The sequence below is a fragment of the Amphiprion ocellaris genome, chromosome 5 (assembly GCF_022539595.1).
Source record: "Amphiprion ocellaris isolate individual 3 ecotype Okinawa chromosome 5, ASM2253959v1, whole genome shotgun sequence".
Taxonomy (NCBI): domain Eukaryota; kingdom Metazoa; phylum Chordata; class Actinopteri; family Pomacentridae; genus Amphiprion; species Amphiprion ocellaris.
This window is the reverse complement of record NC_072770.1, coordinates 39,584,271-39,594,227: the sequence shown is the minus strand read 5'-3', so window position 1 is coordinate 39,594,227 and position 9,957 is coordinate 39,584,271. Positions and strand designations below refer to the sequence as shown.

General features: G+C 41.8%; 1 long non-coding RNA gene across 4 annotated transcripts; it reads right to left on the bottom strand.

Annotated features, from left to right (window-relative positions):
- Window positions 1–2,445: 2,445 nt before the first annotated feature.
- Window positions 2,446–9,730, bottom strand: LOC111563167 (uncharacterized). 4 transcript variants are annotated; one of them, XR_008601797.1, is made up of 5 exons: window positions 9,434–9,730; window positions 8,071–8,386; window positions 4,609–6,939; window positions 4,341–4,459; window positions 2,446–3,285 (listed from the first exon to the last, which is right to left on the bottom strand). It is a non-coding gene; the product is annotated as an uncharacterized LOC111563167 (long non-coding RNA). The 4 variants fall into 4 exon arrangements; XR_008601798.1 differs by having other exon boundaries at window positions 4,609–5,656; window positions 9,434–9,729; XR_002745668.3 differs by having other exon boundaries at window positions 4,609–4,884; window positions 9,434–9,727.
- Between the last annotated feature and the right edge of the window lie 227 nt (window positions 9,731–9,957).

The following is a 9,957-nucleotide window of genomic DNA, read 5'->3' as shown; positions in this document are numbered from 1 at the left end:
GTGAGCCATAAAAGGTTTTAATCTTTGGGGCCGAGTGTCAGAAAACATTTAGAAACCAACATCAACAAAACACTCAACAAAGATCTGAACATCATTAAAGGGAAATCCAACTTTTGCATGACAATGTCTAATTAAAGGACATTAATTTCCAATGTAAATGTGTGATATTCATCCTCTGGAGCTTTCTCTTCACATCGTCTTCCACCTGGACTGGTTTGGTCTGGAGCATGTGCAACAAACATTTGAAAAACTGCACTTTAACATCAATGAATGACACTGAAGTTTAATATCTACATAAATGAGACTCAGTCTGGATGTGCTGCTCTGTCATTGACTCCTAAGTTTAGGGAAAGTTCAAACAAAAGAGGACAGTTCAGATCAGACTTTAGAATGAGCTTATTTTGAACAGACATCTCAGACTTTCTGAGCTTCAGCACCTCTAGCAAGATATTTTAACAACAAGCAACTCAAGAGATCCACAAGTTGGAGAGAGTTAGCTTTAGCTGAGCCAAAGAACATGTGGGACGCTAACCTAGCAAACATTTCAGACTTTTCTCTGTGAATTCTGAGAAATAATTTCCTATTTAATGACAGAGCTACACATCTTAACTCAGTCTCATTAAAACAGACTCTAATTCAGTGTCATCCATCCATATTAAAGTGCAGTTACCCAAAATGTTTGTTGCATGAGCTCCAACAAAACCTGTCCAGGTAGAAGGCCACTTTGACAAACAGGAAGTGGAAGATTCCAGGCAGATTTATAGAAGGGGGAACCGGACTGTACTAAGTGTGGTTGAGTATAGACGGGTGTGTTGTGGGTTTTTAAGGCTGATAATGATTATTAGTGAGACATTTGGAGTAGATATTCATTTGCAGTGAATGAAAGTATTTAAAATCTTGGAGTTAAACTTAGAAGAACACAAACTCTAACAGAAAACTTTGTTGATACATTTTTGTTTTGTTTACCCTCACATGTTGTGTTGTTGTAAACTTGCTCTTCAAATAAATACTCGTCTAACCCTCTGGAAACTAGTGTTTGGACTGTTTTTGTGTTGCTCCTCACCTACTTCAGACAGCCGGGACAAAACAACGTTTTGTGGACTAAAGGCTTTTCTATGACGTTTTTAGAGCGACATACTAAACTATGATGGTTTTGTGATGTTTTGGACGACATACTAAACTATGACATTTTAATCATATTTTGGACGACATGAAATCGTCATCGTATAGCATGTAGCTTAAATTGTCATGATAAAGTAGTATACAATAAGATAGTATGTAATATTACTACTTCCTACATTGTAAATACACTCTGCAGACAAATACTTACCAGTACTTCTAGTCGAGTTTTATTTCTGTAATTAGACGTTACTTTGTAGAAATCAGTTTTTACTTCATCAGATGTTTTTTCTTCTAAAGTCTTGTCATTTCTATCAACCATGATTTAGTGCTGAAAGGCAGTAAAATATAAAACTGTCCACTAACTTTTAGTTTAACTTCATGTGACGACTTGTTTTCTTCTTTCAGGATGGTGGTTGAACGAGCTGGATTCTCTGGAGCTGGTCTCTCTAGAGCTGGACTCTCTGGAGCTGGACTAGCTGGACTCTCTGGAGCTGGTCTCTCTGGAGCTGGTCTCTCTGGAGCCGGACGCTCTGGGGCCGGACGCTCTGGAGCTGGTCTCTCTGGAGCTGGTCTCTCTGGAGTCGGACTGTCTGGAGTTAGATTCTCTGGAGCTGGACTCTCTGGAGCCGGACTCTCTGGAGCCGGTCTCTCTGGAGCTGGACTCTCTGGAGCTGGTCTCTCTAGAGCTGGACTCTCTGGAGCTGGACTAGCTGGTCTCTCTGGAGCTGGACTCTCTGGAGCTGGACTCTCTGGAGCTGGTCTCTCTGGAGTTAGATTCTCTGGAGCTGGACTCTCTGGAGCCGGACTCTCTGGAGCCGGTCTCTCTGGAGCTGGACTCTCTGGAGCTGGTCTCTCTGGAGCTGGACTCTCTGGAGCTGGACTCTCTGGAGCTGGTCTCTGGAGCTGGACTCTCCTCTGTTCACGCTGAGCCAGAGGAAACGGTGACTCTTCTTCCAGGTGATCACACTCAGATGAAAACATGAATATTATGTTGTAATTCTGCTGCTGGATTCTCCTGAAGCCTTTAAACGACAGCAGTAACACCGCTGTGCTCCACTACATGTAGAAGTCCTGCACTGACTTTACTTTAAAGGTCACCAACTAAAGTATTTATTGTTTAAAAACTATAATCAGGTGTAATAATCTGACAGGTTTAAATCAGGAAATACAGACTAGTTCTAACTGGTGAAACATAAATACACCAATATTATCACTTCCTGTATATTTTTAGTCAGATACTATTAGATTTTAATGTCTTGGTGCTGATACTTCTCACTGCTGGATTCATTCCTTACTGTAAACAGACAACAGAACAAGATGAAGTCTCCTCACAGAAACTTTATTAGAGATCTGGATCCTCCAGACTTCATGTAAACAAACAAGTTGTTGTATTTTCTTTGCTCCACCCACCGACCTGAATAAATAACGATAAATTGGCACCGTTTTCTAACGACTGTAACGCTGAAACTTGGTTCATGTCTTTGCTTTGGACCAGGTGAAGAAACTGAATCTGCTCTAGAACAACACATCAGAACAAAGGTTTGCAAGGTTTGTTCTTGCAGTGAGACGTTCTGAGCTTTCAGGACCTTCTAGTGAAACTATCGACTGGTTTTCTTATTGCTGCTGAAGTTTCTACTAGAGTTTCTACTAGAGTTTCTACTACAGTTTCTACTAGTTTCTCCTAGAGTTTCTACTGACGTTTCTACTAGAGTTTCTACTGACGTTTCTACTGGAGTTTCTACTGACGTTTCTACTAGAGTTTCTACTGACGTTTCTACTAGAGTTTCTACTGACGTTTCTACTAGTTTCTACTGACGTTTCTACTAGAGTTTCTACTAGAGTTTCTACTGACGTTTCTACTGGAGTTTCTGCTGACGTTTCTACTAGAGTTTCTACTGACATTTCTACTGACATTTCTACTGCTGCTACACATCAACACCATTTAGGAATACTTTAGATGGAGTACAGTTTAGCACCAAACAGCCCAATAATAAATTAGAATCAGCCCTTTCCTGTGAGTACTGTGCTGCATCAGATTTCTCAGGTGTTCCTAATAATATGAATGACATGTCGGCTGTACATCCAGACAGGAGACACATCAAGGATGACCCTTCTGCTTCTCGTTAAGTTTGTACTCTTCAGGACTCTCTGGTGGCTGATGACCTGCAGAAGAGAAAAAACAAACGTTAGTTTCCTGAAGTTGACTCTTTAAATTGTACAGAAATAATCTGTGGAGCTCCAAAAATGATTTTAATTCTGTATCTTCTAACTGGTAGTCATGGAGACTGAATAAACTTCCTGAACCTGAGAATCTCTGCTTCATTTTTAACATGTGATGATGAATAAATCACCTCCTTCTAGTGTGGAGCATCATTTATCTACTGCAGCAACACTTTATGATGAGTTACAACACTAAAATCACACAGTTGCAAACATGAACTAATGGATGGAGGTAAAAATGACCGTTAATGTGTGGTGGCTTTGAACAGAGTCCTAACAGAAAAAATCCTCCACAAAACTTCACATATTGAGTTTGGAGTTTGCTGCTCAGAGGTAGTTTTGTGAAGAAAACTCACAGACAGCAGAAGGCAGGACAAAGCTGAGTGAACCGATCAGTGGATCATTAACACATCCTCCATCTGAGGAGATTCCATTCTGACTGAATGCTACAGAAAATATGAGTTTAACTGAAGCTAGCTGCTATCTAAGGCAGGATCTGGACGAGAACAATTACAAAATCAGAACGTAAACCAGAGAAATAAAGCTCCTAAACTAAAAGACCAAGCTGCAATAAAGATACGAACATAAAAGCATAATGAGACAAGATAAGACACATCCAGTACTCTAGACACACAACATACAGTAATATATACCTCAACTAAAGTACGTTCTGCTGCTGACAACCACCTGCTGTCAACGACGACCTCTAGCCTTCATCAGCAGGAACAGTCATCATCTACGTCTTCAAGGTTTAGTTTCTTCCAAGAGTTTAATGAGGAGATTAACATCAATCTGATGTCTGTAAACTCATTTCATTAGCCTAGCATTAGCATGACAACCTGCTCTGACTGGTTTTATACTAAACTCAACATGTTCTGGCTCTAAATACAGACTGATCAGAACCACATCAAGCTCCTCATCCTCAGTGAACATGAACTGGGTAGTTACAGGGTATCAGTCATGTTGGTGTCTGTAAACACTGGAGATGTTGGACTTACCTTTATTAAGGCGCCTTCTGATGGAGGCTGCAGTCGCAAGTAAAGCTCCAATTAAAGTTCCCAAAGCCACTCCGCTTGAGAACAATCCACGTCTCTGGACATTTTCTCAAACAGTTTCTCTGAAAGACATCCCAGAAAGCTGGAGTAAGTCTGAGAATGTAAGTCTACAGGTAGAGCAGACTGATAACAGAAACCAGGGTGTTCATGCTGCTATAATCTGAGACAAACCAACAATAAACCATTCCACATCCACTTCAGTCAGTCTCACCTGGAACAGTGACGTTGCGTTCGATCTGATGGTGGAAGTTCTCCTGCTTCACCACGCAGCAGAAACGGAGTTGGTGGAGTTCACCGTAGTCTGGAGGGTGACATCAAAGAGACGTCCTCTTTCTGAAACCTCTGGATCGTCAGCAGAAAAGAACGACTCCATCACTGTCCAGCCACTGAAGCTTCGGCTCTGGAAACGCACCTTTAGCCTCACATTTCAGTCGAACCCCGGACTCGGAGATGTCAGATATGGAGACGTAAGGCTCATGAGCAACACCTGTGAAGACATGAAGAAGAAGACGGCACAACAAACCTGTTAACCAGAACTTATTCCAGCTTTTAGTCGTCATAGACGACAGTTCTAAAGTTTGAGGTCATCCAGAGAATTCCATAATTCAATTCAATTCAATTTTATTTATATAGCGCCAATTACAGTCAAATTGTCACAAGACGCTTTACAGAACCCATATGCCTGAACCCCAGAGCAGCCCTAAGGAGACAGTGGCAGGAAAACACCCTTTTAACAGGGAAAAAAACCTGGAACAGAACCCGGCTCTAATGTGGGGGAACCCATCTGCTGCTGGCCGGGCGGGTTTAGAGGGACAGAAGAGGTAGAGAGGTAGAGATAGAGGGGTAGAGATAGAGATAGAGGGGTAGAGATAGAGGGATACAGATAGAGGGGAAGAGGTAGAGATAGAGAGGTGGGGGGTGGGACACAAGGACCATAAAACACAGTTTAATACATGCATGATAAGACAGATGATACATGCAAAGTACAACTAACATGGAAACTAATTATAGTTTACTGCTATGGTGTACAGCTCTGGCATTAAATATACTACATATATAGCTGGTGGTAAATTCAAAAATATGTAGATGAGCAAATCAAGTATAGTGAGGGTGATGCAGAGTAGATTGATGGAAATGGGCAGCTGGAAGCAGTGGGCTGGAGGAAGGTCAGCAGCAGCAGCATCCCACAGATGGAGATTAGGCCAGTTGGTGGGAGAACCACCACAGATCTGAAGCATCCAGCTCTGGGATCAGGGACACTCGGAGAAAGGATACAGGGAGAAACAGAGTGAGTGTAATGCAATAATGGTATATATAGTAAATACATAGGTAGTTAGAGAAGGGCTCAGTGCATCCAGAGAGGTCCTCCAGCAGCCTAGGCCTATAGCAGCAGAACTAGGGGCAGAACTAAGGGACGTCCAAGAGGAAGACTCCAGCTGACCCCCTCAGGGTCCCCCAGTCAGTCCTAACTATAAGCTTTGTCAAAAAGGAAGGTTTTAAGCCTGGTCTTAAAAATATAGAGGGTGTCAGCCTCCAGAACCCAAACTGGGAGCTGGTTCCACAGGAGAGGAGCTGATAACTGAAGGCTCTGCCTCCCATTCTACTTTTAGAGATTCTAGGAACAACAAGTAAGCCTGCAGTCTGAGAGCGAAGAGTTCTGCTAGGATAATATGGTACTATCAGGTCTTTAAGATATGATGGAGATTGGTTGTTAAGAGCTTTATATGTCAGAAGAAGGATTTTGAATTCTATTCTAGATTTAACAGGGAGCCAATGAAGAGAAACCAATATAGGAGAAATATGATCTCTCTTGCTAACTCCCGTCAGTACTCTGGCTGCAGCGTTTTGGATCAGCTGTAGATGTTTCAGAGAGCTATTGGGACAACCTGATAATAAGGAATTACAGTAGTCAAGCCTAGAAGTAACAAATGCATGGACTAGTTTTTCTGCATCACTCTGAGACAGGATGTTCCTGATTTTCACAATATTTCTCAGGTGGAAAAAGGAAGTCCTACAGATTTGTTTTATGTGTGAGTTAAAGGACATGTCCTGGTCAAAGATAACACCGAGGTTCCTCACAGTAGTACTGGAGGCCAATGTAATGCCATCCAGAGTAACTATATGCTTTGAAAGCAATTCTCTAAGATGTTTGGGGCCAAATACAATGACTTCAGTCTTGTCTGAATTTAGTAGTAAGAAATTATAGGTCATCCAGGTCTTTATGTCCTTAAGACAATCTTGCAGTCTAGCTAGCTGATTAGTTTCATTTGGCTTCATAAATACAATTTATCCGACTTGTCTGCAGGACTGTCCAGCTGAAAGCTCGGTCATGTGACCACGTAGCGGCCTGCTGTTGCTCCTCACTGTCATGTGACCATGTCATGTGGTTCGCTAGTGACCGCCTGCCGTCCATGTGATTTTCAGATGTGGTGCGTTGCCGTGCGGGAAAATAGCATCTAGTGGACACGTACCTTTAGATCTGCACCGCTCGCCGCCATGTTGTTTGTATATCAAGCGCGGGGGGGAGGGGGGGCACTCTGAACTACGGGAGCCCAGCGGGAAGGCGTTGGTGGCGGATGTTGATGAGAAAATCGATTTTCATTAAAACAAATCGACATTAAGTACAAAGTCGAATTAATCGATAAAATCGATTTATCGCCCAGCCCTATTAGCCAGTAAACCTGATTTACAACGAAGGCTGAATAATTTAGAGTCCAGCTGTACATAGTGAGGTAGAATCTGTTCCTGATCTCAGGAGGAGGTAAACTGTCCTCCATGACTGAGTCCTTCACTCATTAATCCCTACAGTGAGGCTGCAGTACACGTATCAGAATACACCATGTTGCACAGCTTCTTCATAAAGATCCTATGATTAGTGATTAATTGTAATCTGAATATATATATCACACCTCACAGGATCTTTAATTATAATAATGCTCTATTTTAGGAAACAAGTGGAGCGCTGAGGTTGGACACCGAATTTTTATCTGTCAGATGATTGCTAATAGAGATGAATTATGAATCCACTGTCCAAATAGGTGTCAGTTAGAGTTAGTGGATTATCTGATCAGTTAGGGTTAGTGGATTATCTGATCAGTTAGGGTTAGTGGATTATCTGATCAGTTAGGGTTAGTGGATTATCTGATCAGTTAGAGTTAGTGGATATGTGCCTTTTATCATGACAACACGCAGAATTTTCTGATTTTTAATGGAATATCTCCATAGAGGTACAGAGGAACATTTCCAGCAACCATCACTCCTGTGTTCTAATGCTACATTGTGTTAGCTAATGGTGTTGAAAGACTCATTGATGATTAGAAAACCCTTGTGCAGTTATGTTATTGCATGGATAAAAGTGGGAGTTTTCATGGAGAACATGGAATTGTCTGGATGACCTCAGACTTTTCAACAGTAGAGAATAACATAAAACTAGTGGTTGCTGCTGATATGTGGACTGTGATTCTCATTAGACAGAATTAAATCTCTGATTTACATTTAAGCTCTTTTTTTTAAGCTGCTACAGATAAAAATCTCTACAAATGAGGACATAAAACAGGATGTAAATTCTTCTTTAATCTCCTGAGTGGCTCAGAGCATCAGACTGCCATCATCTAAAAACCTGCTTTTATATGAGAATTTACAGTTTTAGGAGTCGACGGTTTGAGAAACTCACCAACAACGAGCCTCATGCTGACTCTTTGGTCCTGAAATTCTGGAAAGATGCAGGTGTAGATTCCTGTGTCCTCAATCTTTGTGTTTCTGATGATGATTGAGGCGTTGCCATCGATCAGTTGGTCGGGAAAATGTGAGACTCGTCCCCTGAACTGCTCATGTTGACTGGAATGCCCGTTCCCGTCGTAGTCGATTCTTGTGGTCCATCGTCTCGCCCATCTTCCAATCGAAGAGCGTCGTAACGAGGTTCTCCACAGGGTTTGGTGAACATCTTAGGAGAACGCCACTTCCTTCTGGAACAGCCACCACTGGGATATCTGGAAGACAAATCCCAATGGTGTAACAGTAATCTGTTTATCACATATACCATCTACCTTACATATAATACTGTTGTTTCTCTTTTTCATGCTGACCTGCATGAAACCCCCAAGAAAGAATGAAGGCGACAGATCAGTAAATAATGTGTTTCCCAGACTCTAATTACCGTTCCACCTTCTCATTAATACTGATGTCTGTCAGTAATCTATCAGTGAAGACGTCATATTACATATTTCCTCCTTGGCTTTGATAAATTACTGGAGACGTTGAATGGAATAAAAGGAGAAGAACCTTCTCTTCTGTTTGGTTCTGAGCAGAAATCTTTCTCTACTAACATGAAAATAGAGCAACAACCAAAAAAAGATAAATACTTCCATTTCAGCACAAGTGTTCAAGCTAACTCAGTTAGTGGTGATAAAAAACAGATATTTAAACTAAGAATGCATCTGAAGCAGTCTATTTCCTGACCTTATTCTGCCTGTCCATCATCTACATCCAAACACCGACTAAACGAAGCAAAACTCCCCCTGTGACCTGTTCACCTTCTCTCATAAGCATCACTAACAGCTGCTCAAGAAATCTCCAAAAAGCACATTAGTCTGAAAACACGACAAAGCAATTATTAAAAGCTACTGGACAAACCTGACAGCTAGCCTTTAGCTACGTGGTTGAAGGCTTCACTTAGAATCACAACCCCAATAAAAAGCTGCTCAAACAATCCAAAACTTCTGTCATACTTCCAGTGAAACACAGAAGAAGACTACTGCAGTAAATCTCAATTTATCTACCTTTAAGAGTTCAGGACATGTTAGAGAGGAAGGCTGCAGAAAATACGTCAGCTAGCTCCGCTTTAGCATGCTAGCTCTCTCAGCTACCAGCTAGCTGTCGTTACCAGCTAGCTGGTAGCTGAGATAGCCAGCTTCGCTTTAGCATGCTAGCTATCTCAGCTACCAGCTAGCTGGGTCTTACATCCAGCTGGTACCGACAGCTCAGCTGCTACGTTCATATTATATTGTGGTTAAAGCACTGGTTGAGCTTTAATTTACCAGGTTTGAGTCCAGATGCTGCAGTCAGACACACGAACATCAGGAGAGCTAACGAGCTAACCAGCAGCAGCACTGTTCTACGGGACTAACTAGTTACTTTCTAGACAGAGTCTAAAACAGATCTAACGTTAACTTGTTCTTAAGTGTCCAGAAGAACGCAGACAGCTTTGAGAAAGTTGTACACTATGATGAAAACAGACGATTATTAAGAGCTTAACGAAAGCTAACTAGAGAACTGATAAACAACACAACCCTACAGAGCGGTGCTTCCTCACTCAGAGCTCACACTGCCTCCGTCACTTCCTGTCTCCGCCCCTCTGTTTTGATCCATCACGTTGACGAGCAGCTGTTTTTACAAACCCTAGATATGTTACATTGACTTTCCCTGCTACAGAACTTCATATTTGTGTCCTTTTTTAAAAATCTGAATACATATTTATTTTGTCACCAGTCCTGACATCAGCTATAAACTGGGCAGAGGCTGTTTCCGGTGTAACAGGTGAGATTAAACCCCAGATCAGTTT